Genomic DNA, 26,364 nt, shown 5'->3' with positions numbered 1-26,364 from the left:
ACGTTTCACAGACACACACACACACACTTTCAAAAAATAAACAACATGTCAATTCTTTGACAAAGAGATAAGAGATCCCTGTATTCCCTCCTAAACATGACAAAATAGTCCTCACACTCGTCATTGTGTTGAGGATGCTTCAGAATGACTCATCAAATGCCACATCGGATCCTTTATCACCAGCCAACAAGGCATGTGCGCCAATTGTAAATTTTTCCCTCACACTGGGCTGGATTTTAAGAGCCTGCCGCCAATCACAGCTGCGAGCTCAAAAAATGGCAGCCCAACAAGCCAAAGAGCTGCCGCGATCTCCCACACGGCGACCCATTTAAATAGCCGGGGCAGCCCACCCTCCTAATCATGTGGAGGGGCGAGCTGTCCGTCACCGTCAATGACATCAGCTGCCTGTGCGCAAGCGCTGGCGCCATTTTCAAAGGGCAGCCAGTCCTGCCGGCATATTTAAATTTTTAAAGATACCCCCGCCCCCCCACAAAATTTATCAACTAAATTTCTAACACCCCTTTCCCATCCTGCTCGGGGTCTCCAACAATGGTGCTGCAGCTTTCCCCTTGGATTCGCCTTATGGAGATAAGGGGGTCAATGTCGGGGGGGGGAAGATAAGATGCTGCTTACCCTGGGGGTGTCCTGAGAGGAAGGTCCCAGGGCTGCTGGAACACGCTCCTCCTCCATCTGTGTGTACAATGGCACCTGCCTGTCTCCCTGAGGGGAAGGAGCAGCTGGAGGGAGGTTCTCGTCCGCCTCTCGCTTAGATACTGCTGCATGGAGCCCATGGCTACAGTGATGAAGTGTAGATCAGAGTGCATATGGGTCGAGTCCTCAGCCAGGTACGCCATGGAGCTTGCCAAAGCCTTGACTGAGGAAGCCTAAAACTCATATGCCTGGGACATGGCAGGAGTCATGGCTTGCATGCACTCTTCCATGGCATGCGCAAAGCCACACATGAGCTCAGGCATCTCCGACATATTTTCCCCATGAGATTGCTGCACTTCCAGCAGACTTCTTGTAGTCTCAGACAGGATCATCAACAGCATGGGGCTGAGCAGAGGCCTGGTCCCCAGCAGTCCTCCGATTGTCAGGGAACCTGGATGGCACATACTCCCTCAGCTGCTGGGATGTGCGTTGTTGTGTTCACCAGATTGTGACCCTGATTCTAATCACAAACCCTCTGCCGACTGTGTGGATGTATCTGTGCTGATGGAGGTGGAAGAAGAGGCAGGTTACAGTCTGTCCTCTGGGGCATTGGTGGCATCTTCCCCAGAGCTGGTGTCTTCGGCTTCATGGCGCCCATCGTTTGAGTGTACAGTGGAAAACAAACAGAAGCACATGAAGCATCATCACAGCATGAGGCCGTCACATTTTCACATGATTCTCCTGGCTGCAACAGGAAAGTTGACACTTCGTGCTTACGCCTTGATGATTCTGCCTCACCGTCTGCTATTGCTCTTCCTCCCTCCTCTCCTGCAATCTGTGCTGCCTCCTCCTCTGCTGGGGTCAGGAGACAAGGATCTGGGACACCACCCCAATTGGTCCACTCTCTTTGGTTATAGGTCATAGCGTCATAGAGTTATACAGCACAGAAACAGGCCCCTCGGCCCATTGTGTCCCTGCCGGCCATCAAGCACCGATCTATTCCAATCCCATTTTCCACACTTGTCCCATAGCCTTTTATGCTATGGCGTTTCAAGTGCTCATCTAAATACTTCTTAAATGTTGTGAGGGTTCCTGTGTCTACCACCCCTTCAGGCAGTGTGTTCCAGATTCCAACTACGCTCTGGGTGATGACACCTTCCCCTCCCATACACTACATAATGCAGAGTTGACTCCTGTTCCCCCATTTACTAAAAAATGCAGAGTTGACCCCTTCCCCACCCATACACTAAATAATGCAGAATAGATCCCTTCCCTTCCCATGCACTAAAGAATGTCGTGTTGACCCCTTCCCCCATACACTAAATAATGCAGATTTGACACCTTCGCCTCCCATACACTAAATAATGCAAGAGTTGACCACTTCCCCCATTAACTAGTTAATGCAGTACTGACCTCTTCCCCATACAGTAAATAATGCACAGTTGGTCCCTTCCCCCATTCACTAAATAATGCAGCATTGATCCCTTCACCCCCATACACTAAAATATGCAGAGCTGGCCACTTCCCCCCAATACACTATATAATGCAGAGTTGGCCCCTTGCCTCCCATAGCCTAACTAATGCAGAGATGACACCTTCCCCTCCCATACACTACATAATGCAGAGTTGCTCCCTTCCCCCATTAACTAAATAATGCAGAGTGGACCCCTTCCCCTCCCATACATTAAATAATGCAGAGATGACCCCTTCACCCCATCACTAAATAATGCAGAGTTGACCCCTTCCCCTCCCATGCACGAAATAATGCAGAGCTGACACCTTCCCCCATATACTACATAATGCAGAGTTGTCCCCTTTGCCTCCCATACACTAAATAATGCAGACTTGACCCCTTCCCCTCCCATACACTAAATAATGCAAAGCTGACCCCTTCCCCTCCCATGCACTAAATAATGCAGAGTTGACCCCTTCCCCACCCATACACTCAACAATGCAGAATTGATCCCATCCCCTCCTATACACTAAATTATGCAGATCAGTCCTCTTCACCCCATTCACTAAATAATGCAGACTGGAACACTTCCACCCCACAAACTAAATAATGGTGAGCGGCACCTTCCCCCCAATACACTAAATAATGCAGAGTTGACCCCTTCCTTCCCATACACAAATAATGCCGAGTTGACCCCATCCCTTCCATACACTAAATAATGCAGAGCTACCGCCTTCCCCTCCCATTCACAAAATAATGCAGAGTTGACCCCTTCCCCATATAGTAAATAATGTTGAGTTGACCCCTTCCTCTCCCATGCACTAAATAATGCAGAGTTGCCCCCTACCCTCCCATGCAATAAATAATGCAGAGTTGACCCCTTCCCCAAACACGAAATAATGTACAGTTGACCCCTTCCCCCCACGCACTAAATAATGCAGAGTTGGCCCCTTCCTCACCATATACTAAATAATGCAGAGTTGACGCCTTCATCTCCTATCCACTAAATAATGCAGAGTTCACCCCTTCCCCCATACATTAAATAAGACAGAGTTGACCGCTGCCCTCCCATACACTAAATAATACAGGGTCAACCGCTTCCCCCCATTAACTAAATAATGCAGAGCTGACCCCTACCCTCCCATACACTAAATAATGCTGAGTTGACCCCTTTCCCACACACTAAATAATGCAGTGTTGACCACTTCCTTGCCATAGAATAACTAATGCAAAAATGACAATATCCCCTCCCATACACTACATAATGAAGAGTTGACCCCTTCCCCCCCCCATTCACTAAATAATGCAGAATTGATCCCTTCCCCAGCTATACACTAAGTAAGGCAGAGTTGACCCCTTCCATCCATTCCCTAAATAATGCAGACCGGAACCCTTCCACCCCATACGCTAAATAATTCAAAGCTGACCCCTTCCCCCTCATACACTAAATAATGCAGAGTTGACCCCTTCCCCACAGATACACTAAATAAGGCAGAATTGATTCCTTCCCCCTCCATACTCTAAATATTGCAGAGTGGACCCCTTGCCCCCATACATTAAATCATGCAGAGTTGACCCCTTCTATCCATTCACTAAATAATGCAGACTGGTACCCTTCCACCCCATACACTAAATAATTCAGAGCTGACTCCTTCCCCCCCCATACACTAAATAATGCAAAGTTGACCCCTTCCCCTCCCACACGAAATAATGCAGAGTCGACCGCTTTGCCATTAACTAAATAATGCAGTGCTGACCTCTTCCCCATACAGTAAATAATGCACAGTTGATCCCTTCCCCCTATTCACTAAATAATGCAGCATTGATTCCTTCACCCCCATACACTAAAATATGCAGAGCTGACCCCTCCCCCAATACACAATATAATGCAGAGTTGACCCCATGCCTCCCATAGACTAACTAATGCAGAGATGACACCTTCCCCTCCCATACACTACATAATGCAAAGTTGATCCCTTCGCCCCATTAACTAAATAATGCAATGTTGACTCCTTCCCCTCCCATACACTAAATAATGCAAAGTTGACCCCTTGACCCCATACACTAAATAATGCAGAGTTGACCCCTTCCCCACCCATACACTCAACAATGCAGAATTGATCCCTTCCCCACCCATACACTAAATAATGCAGAGCTGACCCCTTTCCCATACAGTAAATAATGCACAGTTGACCCCTTCCCCCCATTCACTAAATAATGCATAATTGATCCCTTCCCCACCCATACACTGAATAGTGCAAAATTAATCCTTTCCCACCCATACACTTAATAATGCAGAGTTGACCCTTTCCCCTCCTATACACTAAATAATGTAGAGCTGACACCATCCCCTCCCATACACTAAATAATGTAGAGTTGACCCCTTCCCCCGTTCACTAAATAATGCAGAGTTGACACTTTCCCCTCCCATACACTGAATAACACAGAGTTGATCCCTTCCTCCCCACACACTAAATATTGCTGAGTTGACACCTTCACCCCATACATTAAATAATGCAGAGTTGACCCCTTCCTCCCCATACAGTAAATAAAGCAGAGTTGGCCCCTTCCCCACCCATACACTAAATAATGCAGAGTTGACCCCTTCCTCCCCATACAGTAAATAATGCAGAGTTGGCCTCTTCCTCCCCATGCACTAAATAATGCAGAGTTGGCCCCTTCCTCCCCATGCACTAAATAATGCAGAGTTCACCTCTTCCCCCATGCATTAAATAACACAGAGTTGGCCCCTTCCTCCCCATGCACTAAATAATGCAGAGTTCACCTCTTCCCCCATGCATTAAATAACACAGAGTTGGCCCCTGCCCTCCCATACACTAAATAATGCAGAGGCGACCCCTTCCCCACCTCGTTGATGCCATCTTCTCCTGGACAGGAAAGTGAAGGTGTGTGAGTGCTGCACAACGTGCTCAAGATTAGGAATTGAAGGTAAGAATGCGGGGAAATAACTTTTAATTCATGCTGAGAGATATTTTAAATATGTAAAGTAGGGTCCCGTCGCAGAGCAGCGGATGTGTCGCCAAGAAGATCAGGCCCAGTAATTCCGGTGCCAGGCTCCTTGGCGGCCGCTGCCGACCTGATTCTCTAGCCCCTCCCGCCACGAAACCTGATGTCAGGCTGCGAACAAAATCCAGCCCAATGTGTTTCTCAGGGATTGGAGGAGGTACTCCATGTGTTTCCCAAAGATTGGAGGAGATGTTCAATGTGCTTATCAGGGATTGGCAGAGATACTCAATGTGTTTCTGAGGGACTAGAGGAAATACTCAATTTGTATCTCAGGCAGTGGAGGAGATGTTCAATGTGCTTCTCAGGGATTGGTGGAGATTCTCAATGTGTTTCCCAGGGATGGCAGAGATACTAAATGTATTTCTTAGGGGTTGGAGGAAATGCTCAATGTGCATCTCAGGAATTGGAGTAGACACTCAGTGTGTTTCACAGGAAGTGTCGGAGATACTAAATGTGTTTCTTAGTATAAAGCGAACATACTCAATGAGCTTCCCAGGCATTGGAGGAGATGTTCAATGTGTATCTCAGGGTAAGCTAGTCATACTCAATGTGTTTCTCAGGCTTTGGGGGAAATACTCAATGTGTTTCTCAGAGTATGGCGGAGATACTCAATGTTTTTCTCAGGGATTGGAGGAGTTACTCAATGTGTTGCAATTCTTACAAAATATGTAAGGACATTACTCGGTTGAATGTTAGGCAGTAATTTCTTTCCCAGATAATGGTGGATCTGTGGAGCAAATTGTCCACTGTGTGGTGAATGCAGATTTGCTGTATTCCTTTAAGCAAGATCTGGACCTGCTTCTGGCTGAGGCAGAGATGACCTCATACAAGAGCTGGAGTATGAAGTAATGTAAATCTGGGCCAGTAGGATCTCCTGGGATGGTTGTGATTGTCTCAGAGGGTTGGAGAGGAATTTTCCATTTTTTCCCTTAATTGGCCTGGGTTTTTCATCTTTTTTTGCCTCTCCCAGGGGAGCGCATGGGTCCAGGTAGGTACGGATTGCTTATATTGTGATGCACAAGACATCTGTGAGGCACAGGCTGGATGAATCTTGAGATCTTTTCTTTGTCATCATTTTTATATTATGTTTGTATGCACATATACTGAATGATAAAATTGCTTCGAGGGTTAAATCATGAGGACAGGTTGCATAAATTAGCTTGTAATCATTTGAGTACAGGAGATTGAAGGGTGATTTGATTGAAGTGTTTAAAATGATAAAGGGATATGACAGAAACAATGCAGTGAAACTATTTCCTCTGGTGGGGGAATCAAGAATGAGGGTACATAGCCCAGAGTTTTATGCCCCCCTCCCCCAGGATTTTATCACCAGAGTGGGAGGTGGTGGTTGGCCCATCCGCCCTCAAGCCAATTGAGGCCCATAAGTGGCCAATTAATGGCCAGTAAAACCAGGGCAGCCTACCCATGGTTTTGGGTAGGTGGTCCCTCCTGATTGGGCACTCTGTGCCCCACGGAGGGACGGAGGGCTCCCCCCCCCCACCCCCGCCAGGAGCATGGGCCACACACAGTGGAAGACCCCCCACTCCACCTTCACAATTGACCCTCTTCCTCCTCGCGGCCTGGCTGATTGTCCCCAGCGAGCCCCAACCCCACTTACTTGCAGTCCAGGGCATCCTCGATGGCTACTGCTCGAGGGTTGAGTGGCCACAACTCCTAGTGGCACTGCTGGGATTGAAGGACTGCTGGCCCTCTGATTGACCAGCCGCTCTTGGAGGCAGGCCTTCCTACCTCAGATGGGTGGAAGCCACAACTTCAGGCAATTAATTCCCCGACCGATGCAAAATCCATCATGGCTGGTGGATGTGGGCTCGCCCCTGACTTTGCAGATGGTGGGTGGGGCCACTGCCTCCTCGTTAAATACCAGCCATAATCTTAAAATGTGAGCTAAGGCACCTACAAAATAAATCAGGAAGTACTTTTTCACACAAATGGTTGTGGAAAAACTGGAATTCTATCACTCAACAGGTTTTGGATGTTGGGTCAATTAGAACTATCTAGTCTGATCAATAGTTTTCTGCAAAGTAAAAGTATTGGTGATATGGAGAAAAGCAGAAATGAAGCTCGAGTATTGTGTGCAGGCCTGGTCACCACATTACAGGAAGGACATAATTGCTCTAGAGAGAGTACAGGGGAGATTTACAAGAATGTTGCCAAGGCTTGAAAGTTGCAGCTATGAGAAAAGATTGGATCGGCTAGGGTTGTTTTCCTTAGAACAGAGGATGCTGAGGGGTGACTTAATTGAGGAGTACAAAATTATAAGGGGCCTAGATAGAGCAGACAGGAAGGACCTGTTTCCCCTGGTGGAGAGGTCAATTACCAGGGGGCATAGATTTAAGGTAATTGGTAGAAGGTTTAGAGGGGACATGAGGAAAAACGTTTTCACCCAGAGGGTGCTGGGTGTCTGGAATTCACTGCCCGTATCAGTGGTGGAGGCAGAAACCCTCAACCCATTTAAAAGGTACTTGGACACACAGCTGAAGTGCTGTAACCTGCTAGGCTACAGATCAGGTGTTGAAAGATGGGAGTAAATTAGGTGGTTAGTTTTTTCAGCTGGCGCAGACAAGATGGGCTGAATGGCTTCCTTCTGTACCATAACTTTTCAATGGTTCTATGAAGCATGGATCAACAATCATCAAATTGAATGGCTGTGCAGGCACGAGGGGCGAAATGGCAAAGAACAGTTAGGGTCTGGAATGCACTGCCTGTGAGTGTAGAAGAGGCAGGTGAAATTGAGACATTCAAGAGGGAATTAGATTATTACCTGAAAAGAAAGAATGTGCAGGGCAACAGGGAGAAGGTAGGAGAATGACACTAGGTGAATTGCTCCTTCAAAGAGCCAGCACAGACGTGACAGGCTGAATGTCCTCCTTCTGTGCTGTAACCATTCTGTGATTCTGTGATATGTTACTATGATTTCCCTGAGGAAACCTCAATCATCTACAGTTCCTCTCTCTGCTATTTTATTGGAGGGATGAATATCAAACAAACACAGTATTTGTCCACTGAAATGCCAGAGTCATCTCTGGCCTTGAGCTTATAAATCAAGACAGTCTGTTTCACCATTCGTTAAAATTCATGATTGGAAACTCAAGGTTAAGGGTCTGCCATTTTGCAATAAGTACACTTGGCCCGTCTCTAGGGGGCCCCATTAAATCTACCCATTAGAAGTGATCTTGGTTGCATGAGATGTTAAACTGAGTCCTCATCTGCCCTCTCAGGTTGAGGTAAAAGATCCTGTGAAACCATTTGAAGAAGAGCAGGGGAGGTATTCTGACTAACACTTATCCCTCAACCAACATCACTGGAACAAATTATCTGATTATTTATCGCATTGCTGCTTGTGGGTCCTTGCTGTGTACAAATCCACTGTTATATTTGCCTACATTGTTGTGACTACCCTTCAAAAGTACTTGGCTATGAAGTGCTTTGGGATGTTCTGAGGACCATGAAAGACCCTATGTAAATACAAGCTCTTTCTTTATACTGTTACAACCAAGGCGGGAGCAATGCACTATCAATTCAGTCCCATTACCCCACAGGTCATAGCATAATATTAAAGTTTTCCCACCTCCCGGAAAACAGCCAAATTAAACACTTTATTAACTTCCAGAATAAAATACACCAAACCAGGTATCTTTAAACAACAACAAATTAACTGTTTATTAATAAGCTAAATCTTAAACACTATTAAGATAAATTTATGTCTAATAAACTTATAATCTCTTATTTATCCTCACCCCCATACACACACACATACATTCCAAAACCAATGGTTAACCGGTTTTAAGAATGGTATTTCTTAGGAATAAAATAAGTAGCTGGCTTGTAAGTCTTGGTGGGTTACATTCCCAGTTGATGAGGTGTCCCAGAGTAGAATAATCAGATGCCATTCAAAGTCTCCAGGTGAATTTGATGAACAATATTTAATGGATAGGCATTCAAAGTACTTCAGCTGCAGCAGGCGTCACACAGTTCTTTCAATGAGGAGTATAGCAACCAGTCTATTTGGATTTATAAATTGGCAGTCTTTCGGTAGAATCTTTACTGATAATTTCAACAAACACAAACAGGCAATAGAGAGAGTCACTTCTCTAGCAGAGACTTCTTAGAGTTTCGACGTAAAAAAGAATTGACTACCTCCAACAATGAAAATGTTCTTTCCAGAGTTTTTGTCCTCCTTAGGCAAATACAGTCTGAGCTCAATATAGATTTTCTGCTGAGATATAGACAGCTTCTTTTTTGGTAAGCATACTTCGTTGGGCTCCAGATCAGATTGACTTCAGCCAGTCCATAAACAGTTAAATTGATACATTTACAAAACATGGCTTCTCTCTCCTGCTGTTGCCTAGGCAATATGCTTGCTGTGGCACACTGTTCTCAATGAATCTAAAGACTTCGCTCTCTGGCTTAAAGGTACACTGATTTTAGACAAAGTCTTAAAGGCACAGTTTTAAACACAGGAGAAAAAAAAGTTCTATGACAATACTATTTCAATATACTAATATGAGACCCATAGGAAATCACACCCACCATTTTTTGTTATTTTCCTTCATATATTTGGTTTTTCAACATTCTGTGTTTAATATGTAATTGGTTGCAAATATACCTTCTGTTAGCTTTTTCGCTTAAAAGTCAATTCACAATCAAACACTCCCACACAGACAATGGACAAGTCTGCCCAGCAGAGGGACATACTATGCCCTGAAATAGCAACTTTATAACTTCTTTATGCTACTTCAACGTACACACAGCGTCTCTCCTGTTTTTCTTTTGTCTCAGACAAATACGACATATAACTTCGAACATCTTCAGGGCAGGTGCAACAATAACATTGGCTCAACACTTAAAATATTAGTGACTTTTGTGGGCCTTTTACCATATCTTAGGCAGCAATTACTATTTGCAAAAGGGAAAATGTATAATATTATTAGATTATAGGAGTACTGCGTACAGTTCTGGGCACCACTCTATAGGAAGGATGTGATTGCATTGGAGAGGGTGCAGAGGAGATTCACCAGGTTGTTGCCTGGGCTGGAGCATTTCAGCTATGAAGAGAGACTGAAAAGGTTAGGGTTGTTTTCCTTAGAGCAGAGAAGGATGAGGGGGACATGATTGAGGTATACAAAATTGTGAGGGGCATTGATAGGTTAGATAGGAAGAAAGTTTTTCCCTTAGCAGAGGGGTCAATAACCATGGGGCATAGATTTAAGGTAGACGGCAGGAGGTTTAGAGGGGATTTGAGGAAAAAATTTCACCCAGAGCGTGGTTGGAATCTGGAACGCACTGCTTGAAGAGGTGGTTGAGGCAGCAACCATCACAACATTTAAGAAGTATTTAGATGAGCACTTGAAACGGGCCAAGTGCTGGAAAATGGGAATAGAATAGTTAGGTGCTTGGTGGCCGGCACAGACTTGATGGGCCGAAGGGCTTGTTTCTGTGCTGTATAACTCTTTGAGTCTATAAGAAGGTAACAAAATGCCAGAGGATGAACAATGTTTGGGGTTACAGTAAACTCTGGGATCATTAGGATAAAATACTTTGACACAGACAATTATGGCATTAAGTTAAAAGCAAAATATTGTGGATGCTGGAAATCTGAAATATAATCAAGAAATGCTGGAAATACTCAGCAGGTCTGGCAGCATCTGTGGAGAGAGAAGCAGAGTTAAGGTTTCATGTCAGTGACCTTTCTTCAGAACTGGCAAATATTAGAAATAGAACATAGAACATAGAACAGTACAGCACAGTACAGGACCTTCGGCCCACGATGTTGTGCCGAACCTTTAACCTACTCTAAGATCAAACTAACTACCTACCCTTCATTCTACTATCATCCATGTACCTATCCAAGAGTCGCTTAAATGCCCCTAATGTATCTGCTTCTGGTAGATACCACCGCTGGTAGCGCATTCCACGCACCCACCACTCTCTGTGTAAAGAACCTACCTCTGACATCTCCCCGAAACCTTCCTCCAATCACCTTAAAATTATGCCCCCTGGTGATAGCCCTTTCCACCCTGGGAAAAAGTCTCTGGCTATCCACTCTATCTGTGCCTCTCATCATCTTGTACCCCTCTATCAAGTCACCTCTCATCCTTCTTCACTCCAATGAGAAAAGCCCTAGCTCCCTCAATCTTTCTTCGTAGGACATGCCCTCCAGTCCAGGCAGCATCCTGGTAAATCTCCTCTGCACCCTCTCTAAAGCTTCCACATCCTTCCTATAATGAGGCGACCAGAACTGAACACAATATTCCAAGTGTGGTCGAACCAGGGCCTTCTCGAGCTGCAGCATAACCTTGCATAAACTCAATCCCCCTGCTAATGAAAGCCAACACACCATACGCCTTCTTAACAACCCTATCAACTTGGGTGGCAACTTTAGCGATCTTTGGACATGGACCCCAAGATCCCTCTGTTCCTCCACACTACCAAGAATCCTGTCTTTAAGCCTGTATTCCGCATTCAAATTCGATCTTCCAAAATGAATCAGTTCACACTTTTCCAGGTTGAACTCCATCTGCCACTTCTCAGCCCAGCTCTGCATCCTGTCAATGTCCCGTTGCAACCTACAACAGCCTTCCACATTATCCACAACTCCAGCAACCTTCGTGTCATCGGCAAACTTGCTAACCCAGCCTTCCGCTTCCTCATCCAAGTCATTTATAAAAATAACAAAGAGCAGAGGTCCCAGAACAGAGCCTTGTGGAACACCACTGGTCACCGAGCTGCATGCTGAATACTTTCCATCTACTACCACCCTCTGTCTTCTATGGGCCAGCCAATTTTGTATCCAGACAGCCAACTTTCCCTGAATCCCATGCCTCCTTACTTTCTGAATGAGCCTACCATGGGGAACCTTATCAAACGCCTTGCTAAAATCCATATACACCACATCCACTGCTCTTCCTTCATCAATGTGTTTTGTCACATTTTCAAAGAATTCAATAAGGCTTGTGAGGCATGACCTGCCCCTTACAAAGCAATGCTGACTGTCTCTAATCAAACCATGCTTTTCCAAATAATCATAAATCCTGTCTCTCAGAATCCTCTCCAATAATTTGCCCACTACCGACGTAAGACTGACTGGACTGGTCTATAATTCCCAGGGTTATCCCTATTCCCTTTCTTGAACAAGGGAACAACATTTGCCACCCTCCAATCATCCGGTACTACTCCAGTGGACAGTGAAGACGCAAAGATCATCGCCAAAGGCGCAGCAATCTCTTCCCTCGCTTCCCGTAATATCCTTGGGTATATCCCTTCTGGACCCGGGGACTAAGCTGTCCTCATATCATTCAAAATTTCCAGCACATCCTCCCTCTTAACCTCAACCTGTTCGAGCATATCAGCCTGTTCCACGCTGTCCTCACAAACGACCAGGTCCCTCTCACTAGTGAATACTGAAGCAAAGTATTCATTTAGGACCTCCCCTACCTCCTCCGACTCCAGGCACAAGTTCCCTCCACTATCCCTGATCGGCCCTACCCTCACTCTGGCCATCCTCTTGTTCCTCACATAAGTGTAGAACGCCTTGGGATTTTCCTTAATCCTACCTGCCAAGACTTTTTCATGTCCCCTTCTAGCTCTCCTAAGTCCATTCTTCTGTTCCTTCCTGGCTACCTTGTAACCCTCTAGACCCCTGTCTGATCCTTGCTTCCTCACCCTTAAGTAAGAAATGTGAAAGGTTATAAGCAAGTAAAGCAGGGGTGGGGCAAGAGATAACAAAGGAGAAGGTGTGAATAGGACAAGGTCACAGAATAGCTGACCAGAAGGTCGTGGAGCAAAGGCAAACAATAAGTCAATGGTGTGTTGAAAGACAAAGTATTCGTACAGATAGGGTGTTAATGGACTGAAAACTGAACAGCCGCAAGTACGAACATGAAAAAAAACAGTGGGTAAGCAAACTGAACAAACAAAGATGAAGTAAAATAAAATAAACACGAAAAAAATTTTAAAAAGGGAAAAAGAAAAAAATAACGAAAAATAAAAGTAAAATGGGGGGCCCGCCATGCTCTGAAATTATTGAACTCAATGTTCAGTCCGGCAGGCTGTAGTGTGCCTAATCGGTAAATGAGATGCTGTTCCTCGAGCTTGCGTTGATGTTCACTGGAACACTGCAGCAATCCCAGGACAGAGATGTGGGCGTGAGAGCAGGGGGGAGTGCTGAAATAACAAGCAACTGGAAGCTCGGGGTCCTGCTTACGGACTGAGCGGAAGTGTTCCGCAAAGCGGTCACCCAGTCTGCGTTTGGTCTCCCCAATGTAGAGGAGACCACATTGTGAGCAGCGAATACAGTATACTACATTGAAAGAAGTACAAGTAAATCGCTGTTTCACCTGAAAGGAGTGTTTGGGGCCTGGGATAGTGAGGAGAGAGGAGGTAAATGGGCAGGTATTACACCTCTGTGATTGCAGGGGAAGGCGCCATGGGAAGGGGACGAGGTGGTGGGGGTAATGGAGGAGTGGACGAGGGTGTTGCGGGGGGAATGATCCCTTTAGAACGCTGCCAGGGGAAGGGAGGGGAAGATGTGTTTGGTAGTGGCATTACGCTGGAGGTGGCGGAAATGGCGGAGGATGATCCTTTGGATATGCAGGCTGATGGGGCTATAAGTGAGGACAAGGGGAACCTTGTCGCTGTTCTGGGAGGGAGGGGAAGGGATAAGGGTAGAGGTGTGGGAAATGGGCCGGACACAGCTGGAGATAGGCTGTCTACTAATATTCATTATAAGCCCACCGATTCCCACAGCTACCTCAACTACATTTCTTCACACCCTGCCTCCTGTGAGGACTCCATTCCATTCTTCCAGTTTCTCCGTCTCCGACGCATCTTCTCTGATGATGCAACCTTCCATGACAGCACTTCTGATATGTCTTCCTTTTTCCTCAACCGAGGGTTCCCCCCAACTGTGGTTGACAGGGCCCTCAACCAAGTCCAGTCCATTTCCCGCACCTCTACCCTCACCCCTTCCTCTCCCTCCCAGAACTGCGACAGGGTTCCCCTTGTCCTCACTTTCCACCCCAGCTGCCTCCACATCCAAAGGATCATCCTCCGCCATTTCCGCCAACTCCAGCGTGATGCCACCACCAAACGCATCTTCCCCTCCCTTCCCCTGGCAGCGTTCTAAAGGGATCATTCCCCCCGCAACACCCTCGTCCACTCCTCCATTACCCCCACCACCTCGTCCCCTTCCCACGGCGCCTTCCCCTGCAATCACAGAGGTGTAATACCTGCCCATTTACCTCCTCTCTCCTCATTATCCAAGGCCCCAAAGACTCCTTTCAGGTGAAGCAGCGATTTACTTGTACTTCTTTCAATTTAGTATACTGTATTCGCTGCTCACAATGTGGTCTCCTCCACACTGGGGAGACCAAACGCAGACTGGGTGACCGCTTTGCAAAACACCTCCGCTCACTCCGAAAGCATGGCCCCGAGCTTTCGGTTGCTGGCCATTTCAACACTCCCCTCTGCTCTCACGCCCACATCTCTGTCCTGGGATTGCTGCAGTGTTCCAGTTAACATCAACACATGCTCGAGGAACAGCATCTCATTTATCAATTAGGCACACTACAGCCTGCCGGACTGAACATTGAGTTCAATAATTTCAGAACATGGCGGGCCCCCCTTTTTATTTTTAGTTATTTTTTTATTTTTTATTTTTTACATGTTTATTTTATTTCATCTTTGTTTCTACTGTGCCTACCCATTGCTTTTTTCATGTTTTTTTCATATTTGTGCTTGGGCCAGGCTGTTCAGTTTTCTGTCAATTAACACCCTCTCTGTACTAACGCTTTGTCTTTCACCACACCATTAACAAACCCTTAACATACATGGGTGGCACAGTGGCGCAGTGGCTAGCACCGCAGCCTCACAGCTCCAGCGACCCCGGTTTAGTTCTGGGTACTGCCTGTGCGGAGTTTGCAAGTTCTCCCTGTGACCACGTGGGTTTCCACTGGGTGCTCCGGTCTCCTCCCACAGCCAAAGACTTGCAGGTTGATAGGTAAATTGGCCATTGTAAATTGCCCCTACTGTAGGTAGGTGGTAGGAGAATGGTGGGGATGTGGTAGGGAATATGGGGTTAATGCAGGATTAGTATAAATGGGTGGTTGTTGGTCGGCACAGACACGGTGGGCCGAAGGGCCTGTTTCAGTGCCGTATCTCTAAATAAAAATAAATAAATAAAATACCATTTGCCTTTGGTCCACGACCTTCTGGTCAGTTATTCTTTGTGATCTTATCCTATCAAGACCTTCTCTTTTGTTATCTCTTGCCCCACCCCCGCTTTACTTGCATAAAACCTATTACATTTCTGGCTCTGCCAGGTCTGATGAAGGGTCACTGACCTGAACCGTTAACTCTGCTTCTCTTTCCACAGATGCCAGACCTGCTGAGTATTTCCAGCATTTCTTGTTTTTATTTCAGATTTCCAGCATCTGCAGTATTTTGCTTTTATTACTCCATTAATAAGTGTAGGTTTCTGTCATGCTCTTCTTCCATGCGTCCTGCTCCGGTGATGTCGTCCACAATACACACATAGTCTGGGACTCGTTCGGTTATCCGGTCCATATGCTGATCAACAGTCCGAATGGTAAACGGAGGAAACAATACTTGTCAAAGGGAGTTCTGAACCTCGTTAGCTCTTGTGAACAAGTGTATGGACCAATATCCATATTTTTTGCATCTAATTTGGAAAAGTGTTTTGCTCCAGTAAATGTTGGGTTTCACTCTTCTTGTGTTGGTTTCTTATGAGGACATCTCTTTAAGGCTTTGTTTAGTTCCCTTGGGTCTAAACATGGTCGAATTGAACCATCCTTCTTGATTGCGGTAGTGATGGAAGTGCACCAGTCTGTGTGATGTTGCACTTGTCGAATAATGCCTTGTTTTTTCATTCCATCCAGTTCCATCTTTAAGTTTTCTCGATTATGCACACTGAATTTTCATGAGGGGTCGATTGACAGCATTACACTTTCTTTAAGGTGTAGGACTGTGTCCATGTGGAAATTCCCAACCGTATCAAACTGGTCTGGGTACAACCTCTGGAGGTCTTGTGCTGATCCAATGGGTGTGCAACTGTTTTGACTGCTGTGGTCTTCTGACTGGGTCAGCTCATGGATGGTGACCATCTTAAGTTCGTTGCACGCCAGCAACCCTGCTACAGCTGGTCCTGACACATCCACTAAGTAGAATATCTGAGTGGATCATGTTGACTCTTGACCTGCATTTGTATCTGTGCTGGTAGAGGGTGCAGGGGAGTGATGTGGCAGTGCATCCTGTGAGGTCCCCTCCTCCTCCTCAGAGGTAGATGGCTATCCCCGGTCACAGCAGCTCTCTGCTCTTGTCATTGACCTGCCTGAGAGAGAAGATTAATTAGAGGGTAATGCTCATTTCATCACATCCTTCACATATACTCCTACTGTGGAGCTCCATGTGACCAGTAATGGACAGAGGAGCAATATGCTTCATGTTCGCCAGAGTCTTTCTTGTGCCCATCAATTAGGCCATTCACTCTCTCGTGGCACCACTCCTGTCTCATCATCTGCTATGGATCGACTCACATGCTGGCCTCTGAGATCCAGACTCCATTAGAATCAGGATCACTGGGTAAGGGACCTTGCTGCTAGTCTTGGCCCTTTCTTTGGCACTGGGCGCAGTCTTCTCCTGAAAGCACATAAATGACCATTGTTGGTCACCCAGCAAAGACATGCACAACACCAGTGCTGGTGGCAGCCAGACTGTCCATGATGGATCCACAGGACTGCCTCCTGCAGGCGGCCACTCAGTAGCGACAGTGCAGGAGTCAACTCTGATGGACTGGAGCCCTTCACAGAGAGGCGGGCATGTCTCTGACAGGCAATGCTGCTGCCTGACCATTGCCAGTGATTGGGTGGGTATGTCCTTTCTACCAATTTCACTTTATGCCTAGCCATTCACCTTGGTGGATCGCATGAATTCATTAACCCACTTGCGGCACTAAAGCCAGGTGTGAAGGATGAGAGTTTGCACGAATTGCAGGCTTCCCCATGTTGCAGGGTGCCATTGACTATATTCACATTGCCTTGCATACGCCTCATGTCAACTCTGCTATTTTCAAGAACAGAAAGAGATTCCACTCCCTCAATGTGGAGCTGGTGCGCGATCACAGGCATACATCATACAGGTGAATGATTCCTTCACTCTGCACCAGTCCTCTGTGCCACCTATATTTGACCCACCACAGCAAGTCAAAGTCTGGCCACTGGACAACAACTTTGACATGGCTCATGACTCCAGGCCGGAACCCTTGCACACAAGTGCAGCAGGTCAACAATGAAAGCCATGTTACCACAAGGAACATTATCGAGCAGACCATCGGCATCCTTCAGCAAAATTTCTACTGTCTGGACCACTGTGGTGGAGACCTACAGGACTCAGCTGAACGAGTATCAAGATTTATGAGAGTATGCTGCATGCTGCACACTCTGACCTTTCTGAGGGAACAGCGCTTGACACCACTGATTAGGCAAGAAGCTAATGAGCAGTAGCACAAGGAAGAGGAAGAGGAGGAAGAGAAGGTGGAGGAGAGGGAAGTGCAACAGGAAGTGGAGGAACAGGAAGAAGAAGGAAGGCTACATTGTGGACAGCTCATTTCCACCTGGGCTCTACGTGATGAAATAATTCATGACCAATACCAGTAAACTCAACCACACCTCCCGATTTACCAACAGTCCCACACTTTTTACCTTTGCTCTATCACTGGCTATCATATCATCCCCTTTCCAGCAACCCAAAAAAAAACAGAAAATGTACATTCCAATCCAAATCAATGAATTCAGTCATGGCATAATGCATACAAATATAAATTAATTACCTTTGTACATTCTCTTAGTGCCTGCCCTTTTCTCTCCTGATGCTCCTACTTGGTGCTGCAGCATGGATGTTGGAAGGCTGCTGATCTACAATTGAGGATAGTGCGGATGGCCTCAGAGGCTTACAGCAAGCAGCTCTGGACCTCAAAGGCCTGGATTCAGACTGCACCATGTCAGCCTGGTCTGCAGCCGTTTGGGCTGGCTGGCTGAAAGGCAACGACTAGGGCAATGGTAGAATGTCAGGTGTGGATCACAAATTCTGTCATCCTGAGAGGGGACAGCAGGTTTGTACTCCATGGAGTTACTGCCAGTCTCCCTGTGTGGTGCCTCGGCAATACTGCTGATCTCCTGGAGAACCAATTGATGGAATTCTGTTCCACCCTTGATGTCCCTTTGAACTCTGGTATCCAGAGCGATGATTGCAGCAGTCTGAGCTTCCACTGCATCACTGAGAACTTTGATGGAAACTGTTGGTGCTGCAATTCTGGGAGACGGTGGCATAGTTCTAATGTCACTGGACTAGCAATCCAGAGGCCTGGGCTAATGCCCTGGGGACACGGGTTCAAATCCCACCTCATCAATTGGTGGGATTTAAATTCAATTAATTAAAATCTGGAATTGAAAGCTAGTCTCAGTAATGGTGCCATGAAACTACCATCGATTGTTGTAAAAACCCACCTGGTTCACTAATGTCCTTTAGGGAAGGAAATCTGCCATCCTTACCTGATCTGGCCTACATCTGACTCCAGACCCACAGTAATGTGGTTGACTGTTAACTGCCCTCTGAAATGGCCTAGCAAGCCACTCAGATCAAGGGCAATTAGGGATGGGCTGGCCTTGCCAGCGATGCCCACATCCTGAGAAAGAATTTAAAAAAATTGAAGCTGTGACATTGGCCATCAGATAGTGCATCATGGTTGGTTCCACAGGTATGCTGATTGAGGTCATAGAAATCATAGAAGGTTTACGGCACAGAAAGAGGCCACTTGGACTATCTGATGCCAGCTGATTAACGAGACACCCAGTCAAATCCCACCTTCCAGCATTTGATCTGTGGCCCTGCAGGTTATGGCACTTGAGATGCATATCCAGACACCTTTTAAATGAGTTGGGGATTTCTGCCTCTACTACCCTTTCAGACAAAGAGTTCCAGACCCCAACACCCTCTAGATGGAAACACTTTTCCTCACCTCCCCACTAATCTTTCTACCAATCACTTTAAATCTCTGCCCTATAGTTACTGATCTCTCTGCTAATGTAAATAGGCCCTTCACATCCACTCTATCCAGGCTCCTCAAAATATTGTACATTTCAATCAGATCTCCCCTCAGCCTTCTCTGCTCCAAGGAGAACACCCCCAGCCTATACAATCTTTCCTCATAGCTGCATTTTTCCAGTCCTTGCAACATCCTCGTAAATCTCCTCTGTACCCTCTCTCTTGCAATTACATTGGTGACCGCCATTCCATGAAGAAAAGGATAGACTTTGAGATCTGCACAAAGGCCTATGCCAAGTTGGTGCTGGACTACCCAATGGTCCTTTCTGGAAGGCTTTCCAGTGCATCAAACATTTGGTGATGTACACCCTTCAGCCTTCCTTTGTAGCCGGGCCCATCAAAGTCCTCAATTGAGTTCTCTGCAGCAGAACTTGTGTGTAACCTTGACCTCCGGTAAGCTGCCATCTGCACTATCCTTTCCCCTGGCCTGGCTACTGTGTCTAATTTCTCACCATGTGCCGATTTCTCCTTTCTCCTAGCCCTCCTCTCGACCCATGGAGGCAGGTTTGGAGGTGGAACTGGGAGCAAAATTTGGAAATTGCACATCGGGTTGGTTCTCCAACACATTCTTGCCTCTGAGAAATCTTGCCCGAGTTGGAGTTAACGTGGCAGTGTCTATCCACCCGGCAGTGGCGGGTAAGCAATTGGGTCAATTAAATGCCAATTAAGCAGCATACAGAGAGTGCCATGAGATCTTGCAAGCGGCACATGGACTCTGTTGGCTCCCCCAATCGGTGAGAGCAGGTGGTTTTACAGTGGGAGATGGGAACCTTGATACTTTTGAGGTTGCTGAATAGCTCACTGGCAGCAAATGACAAGGCTGCTGTCAGCCCTTATCGCAGCCTTGCCATTGAATGATAAAATCATGGAGACTGAGGTCTCTGATGGCATATGCAGTTAACCTTGTATTCGTTCCACATGTGCTATGGCAGCTGCAGTGCCTCCCTGCTGCTCCATCAGCAGTGTTCCCACTGGTTTCATAGTGGGCTGAGAGCCTCCATTGGAGTGGGCCATGATTTCCAGTGCTCCTTCCTTCAGAACCTGCCCGCCATCCTTAATTGGATGGCAAACGCAGAGGTGCCCTCTAAATTGGCTGCATTCCAAACGATTTCCCCTTTTGGCACACCTCTGACCCATGCAGGGTCGCAACCCAGCATGGTCTAGACGAAAGCAAATATTCTAAGTGCAAAAGATTCCACCCACAGTGTCCATATCTAAACTGGTGGCTGCAAGTGTAAAATTGAATGACAGTGGTCCAGATTTATAAAACCCGCTGAGTCCAGGGGAAGGTGCAAGCACGATTTAAAGATTGTGTTCTCGGAGGTTGGCACTGGGTCCCACCACCTCAGGAACATAATGCCATTTTTAAAGGGATGCCCGGAGGGATAGAACGGCAACATCACACGCCTCCAATTAAGTGCCTGTTGGGCTCATTGACGAGCTCATTAACAGGCTTTTCAGAAGCAGTTTACAATTTTTAGAGGAAGGAATGGGGAGAATCTCATGTCTGGAACACGGCATGGTGTACAAGTTATGAACACTGTGGGGGGCTCTGAGGGCCATGGGAAGGGCTGACTAAAATGATGCGGAGGTACAAAATAAAGCACAGCTCCTCCAAAAGTGCCACAGAGTAGTCATTGCTGGAGCTGAAAGACTTGCTTTTCTCAGTGGTGAGTGGCAGGAATCTGGAGAGGGACGTGACACCGCTGGCATCACTTGGGCACCTGCGGTTGGCAGGGGAAGGCCTGGTCAATGCATAAAGCCCAGCTAAGACAGTTGATATGGGAATAGGCGACTCTGCCATTGGACAGAGAAGCCAGGATGAGCTGCAGCAGATGCAACCTCCGAGTCAGGAGGAGGCCAGAGGAGCAAAGCAGGGGGCTGCAAAGGGAAGAAGGCACTACCCAAGACATCGAGTCTACTGCCCAAGAATCAGCCACCTGCAAATGACAGAGCGCCAGTGTTGTAGTAGGCTGCTCCTATCCAGGCAGATCGTCTCAGATCTTTGTACTCTGATCAGAGAGGTTCCCAGCTGCATGAGGAAGTGGCTTCCTCCTACCACTTTCTGGGAAGTGGACCTCCATCCTCTCCCTCACAGCCCCAGCATTAGATCCAGGTTGACATCAATGAAGCAAGGTTCTTCCCCGCTCCAAGTGCCAGGCCTCCAACTCCCCTGTGATGTCTTGCTTTCTTGGGTGCTGTAGAAGGCAGATCTCTGCCTCAGGACAACTAGTGGCCTTAGTGATGGCTGTGTGGGAGTCTACATGAATCCAATATTTGATCTGATTCACCTCCATTCTCGGCCCCACTGCCTCGAAGTGGACAGGAAACCCATCTCCATACTAATTAAGGGCTTACACATTTGAAAACCTAAATCTGAATCAGTTTCCCACCAAAGGCAGATTTCTGACCCGGTTCCTGTTTCCTACCTCTATCATGAAAATCCAGCCCAGGGAGATGTGGGATAAGAGAAGGGGGATTAGGTATACAGATTCCCTCATCATTGATCGCTTCAGCCTCGCCAGCAGCCATGGTCTCAGCGATGCCCCACGATGGCCAGGACTGTCTCCTCCATGTGGGTTAAAACATGCAGGCAAGCTTGTTCTCCTCCAGTCCTTTGCTGCTGCTGCCTCCTGTTATGCACCACCTTCTCTTGCAACAAACAGGGAAGTGTGTCAGTGAATGTCATACAATATGTTTGGATGATATGGCTGTCATAATTGAATAGCTGTCAGTGTGTTCGAGCTGGGGGCTTGTGGTTGCGAAGTTTGCAACAGTGCTAAGTGAGTGAAGGTGAGGTCAAGCATATGAATGATAGGATTGAGTGCTGATTGATTGAATACTGAATGATAGAGCTTGCTGGTAGGTGGGTAATGGGTGTGTAGTGAATTGAGTAGTGAATGAGGCTAATGGTGCAGTGGTAGGATATGCCAGTTGGAGAGTACCTCGCTGACCTTGACAACTCGTGTGAGATAATTAAACTTCTTTCTGCACTGCATCATGACCAACACTCTTGGTTTTGACCTCCAGCATTACTTCTTCTCATTGCCACCTGAGCACCTGTATGGAGGGCCTTCTGTCACCTCTGTGGATACTGGACATCTCTCCTTTTACCCACCTCTTCCACCAAGATCTCCACTGTGTTGACTGAAAACCTTGATGCGCACTCTCTCGCATGTTCAGCCATTGTTCAAAAGTATCAGAGCACAGGTTCAGTTTTCAAATGACTCTCACCACTTCTTGCAATCACAATGCACCTCACTTTTGAGAGGTGCAGGTTGACTTTAAGTAGTACTAGATCGCTCATGAAATTGGGTTCTCTGCTAATGCATGCAGTCAGTGAACAGCACGGGGTGCACTGGCTGCATGCAGCAATCATGTAAAGCAGCAGGCAGTGTGAATTTACCATGCTGACTCCAGTGTAATGAACAGACACTGGTTAGTTGCTTACCGTGATCCCCATACCCGTTTTCAGGGGTTAGACAACTTCTCTCGCATGATTCTGTGTTTTTTTATGCCTCAGATAATAAAGCTTTCCTACCTTTTACATTTTCTTCATTACCTACTCAAGCTTGGCGGACAAAAAACAGAAGCAACCGCAGCTGGGAGATTTTGTGGTAGTGAGAAAGGTGTCAAGAAGAGTGAGAGGTTTGGTTTTGATCAATTCCTGTCTGTGGTTAGACTAGAACATGTGGTTCAGTTAGTGACTAATATAACAATATCTGAACCATCAGCTCATAGAAGGCAATGAATCTTATTATGCCACTTATGTGTGTGTGTGTTCACCATTCTCAGTCTACTTAACTTTATGTTATCATATATTAAAGATTAACAATGTATGTTAGAGATACCTAATTAATGATGTTTCTGGAGAGAGAGGTAGATAATGTAATAATACTCTGACATACTCTACTAATAGACAACAAATGTCAGTTAGAATTACACTAAGTCATTGCCTGTCAAAGTATTGTTAGCGGCAGTGATGCATCATTCAACCTACTTTGACAGATTTCACCAGATCCTTGTACACTTTATTTAATTTCCTGTTTTCCTTGTATCATAAATTACTTGCTCCCTGCCACCTGGGAGTTGTTTCATTCATTCTTGCGATATGAGTGTTGCTAACAAGGTCAGCATTCATTGCCCATCCCTAATTGCCTGTAAGAAGGTGGTCATGAGCGTTCTTCATGAACCGCTGCAGCCTGTGTGGTGAAGGTTCTCCCACAGTGTTATTGGGTGGGTGAGTTCCGGGATTTTTACCCAGCAATGATAAAGAAAAGGTGATATGTTTCCATGTCAGGATAATGTGTGACTTAAAGGAGAACTCGGGTCGTGTTGTTTTCATGCACCTGCTGCCATTGGTAGAAGAGGTTATGGGTTAAGGAGGTGCTGTTAAAGAGGCCTTGGTGATTTGCTGCAGTGCATCTTGTAGATGGTACACACTGCCACCACTGTGCTCTGGTGGTGGAGGGTGTGGATATTTTAGCTCGTGGATGGGCTGTCAATCAAGCAGATTGCTTTGTCCAGGATGGTGTTGAGTTTTTGGAGTGTTGTTGCAGCTGCATTCATTCAGACAAATTGAGAGTATTCCATCACACTCCTGACTTGCGTCTTGTAGGTGGTGGAAAAGCTTTAGGAAGTCAGACTATACCATGGAATACTAAAATAAAAACAAGAAATGCTGGAACCACTCAGCAAGTCTGGCAGCATCTGTGGAAACAGAAGCAGAGTTAACGTTTCGGGCCAGTGACCCTTCTTCGGAACTATGGAATACTATACCAGAATCACAGAATAATACAGTACAGACGAGGACCTTCGGCCCATCGAGTCTGCACCAATGCATTAAAGACACCAGACCTGTCCACCTAATCCCATTTGCCAGCACTTGGCCCATAGCTTTGAATGTTATGACGTGCTAAGTGCTCATCTAGGAACTTTTTAAAGGATGTGAGGCAACCCGCCTCTACCACCCTCCCAGGCAGTGCATTCCAGACCGTCACCACCCTCTGGGTAAAACAAGTTCTTCCTCAAGTCCACCTTAAACCTCCTGCCCCTCACCTTAAACTTGTGTCCCCACGTAACTGACCCTTCGACTAAGGGGAACAGCTGCTCCCTATCCACCCTGTCCATGCCCCTCATAATCTTGTACACCTCGATCAGGTCACCCCTCAGTCTTTTCTGTTCCAGCGAAAACAACCCAAGCCTATCCAACCTCTCTTCATAACTTAAATGTTCCATCCCAGGCAACATCCTGGTGAATCGCCTCTGCACCCCCTCCAGTGCAATCACATCCTTCCTAGAATGTGGCAACCAGAATTGCACACAGTACTCCAGCTGTGGCCTTACCAAAGTTCTATACAACTCCAACATGACCTCTTTGCTTTTGTAATCTATGCCTCGATTGATAAAGGCAAGTGTCCCATATGCCTTTTTCACCACCCTATTAAACTGCCCTTCTGCCTTCAGAGATCTATGGACAAACACGCCAAGGTCCCTTTGTTCCTCGGAACTTCCCCGTGTCACATTACTCCTTCCAAAGTGTATCACCTCACACTTTTCAGGGTCAAATTCCATCTGCCACTCTTCTGCCCATTTGACCATCCCGTCTATATCGTCCTGTAACCCAAGACACTCACCCTCACTGTTAACCACTAGGCCAATATTTGTGTCATCCGCGAACTTACTGATCCTACTCCCCACATAGTCATCTATGTCGTTTATATAAATGACAAACAATTGGGGACCCAGCACAGATCCCTGTGGTACGCCACTGGACACTGGCTTCCAGTCACTAAAACAGCCGTCTGTCATCACTCTCTGTCTCCTACAGCTAAGCCAATTTTGAATCCACCTTATCAGGTTACCCTGTATCCCATGTGCATTTGCTTTCTTGATAAGTCTCCCATGTGGGACCTTGTCAAAGGCTTTACTGAAATCCATGTAAACTACATCAACTGCACTACCCTTATCTACACACCTGGTCACATGCTCAAAAAATTCAATCAAATTTGTTAGGCACGATTTCCCTCTGACAAAGCCATGCTGACTATTCCTGATCAAATTTTGCCCCTCCAAGTGGAGATAGATTCTCTCCTTCAGAATTTTCTCCAATACGTTCCCTACCACTGACGTGAGACTCACTGGTCTGTAGTTCCCTGGCTTATCTCTACAACCTTTCTTAAATAGTGGGACCACATTAGCTGTTCTCCAGTCCTCTGGCACCTCCCCCGTGGCCAGAGAGGAATTAAAAATTTTGGGTCAGAGCCCCTGCAATCTCCACCATCGCCTCCCACTGCATCCTAGGACACAAATAGTCCAGACCTGGAGCTTTGTCCACTTTTAAGCCTGCCAAAACCTCCAATACCTTGTCACTCCAGATGACAATTTGCTCAAGAACCTCACAGTCTCTGTCTCTGAGTTCCATATCTACATCCTCATTCTCTTGGGTGAAGCCAGATGTGAAGTATTCGTTCAACACCCTACCAATGTCCTCTGGCTCCACCCACAGATTTCCCCCTTGGTCCCTAATGGGTCCTACCGTTTCCCTGGTTATCCTCTTCCCATTGATATACTTATAGAATATCTTGGGATTTTCCCTACTTTTACCAGCCAAAGCTTTCTCATATCCCCTCTTTGCTCTCCTAATTGCTTTCTTAAGCTCCATCCTACACTTTCTGTACTCCACTAATGCTTCCGTTGATTTGCTCTCCTTGTATTTTCTAAAAGCCTCTCTTTTCCTTCTCATCGTACCCTGAATGTTTCTGGTCATCCATGGTTCTCTGGGCTTGTTGCTCCTACCTATTACCCTAGAGGGAACATGTTGGGCCTGTACCCTCCCCATTTCCTTTTTGAATGCCCCCCACTGCTCTTCTGTAGATTTCCTGACAAGTAACTCTTTCCAGTCTACCTTGGCCAGATCCTGCCTTATTTTACTAAAATTCGCTCTCCCCCAATCCAAAACCTTTTTTTGAAACTTGTCTATTTCTTTCTCCATAACAAGCTTAAATTGTACCATGTTGTGGTCTCTATCACCAAAATGCTCCCCCACCAACACATCAACTACCTGTCTGGCTTCATTCCCCAGAATTAGGTCC

General features: G+C 46.4%; 1 long non-coding RNA gene across 1 annotated transcript in view; it reads left to right on the top strand.

Annotated features, from left to right (window-relative positions):
• LOC137376380 (uncharacterized) overlaps window positions 1-26,364 on the top strand; it is a 54,050-nt gene that overhangs the window by 14,300 nt on the left and 13,386 nt on the right. The gene's annotated exons all lie outside the window — the stretch shown is intronic.

The sequence above is a fragment of the Heterodontus francisci genome, chromosome 13 (genome assembly GCF_036365525.1).
Source record: "Heterodontus francisci isolate sHetFra1 chromosome 13, sHetFra1.hap1, whole genome shotgun sequence".
Classification (NCBI taxonomy): Eukaryota; Metazoa; Chordata; class Chondrichthyes; order Heterodontiformes; family Heterodontidae; genus Heterodontus; species Heterodontus francisci.
Note: the sequence above shows the minus strand (reverse complement) of the source record. Positions and strands in the feature narration are given on the sequence as shown.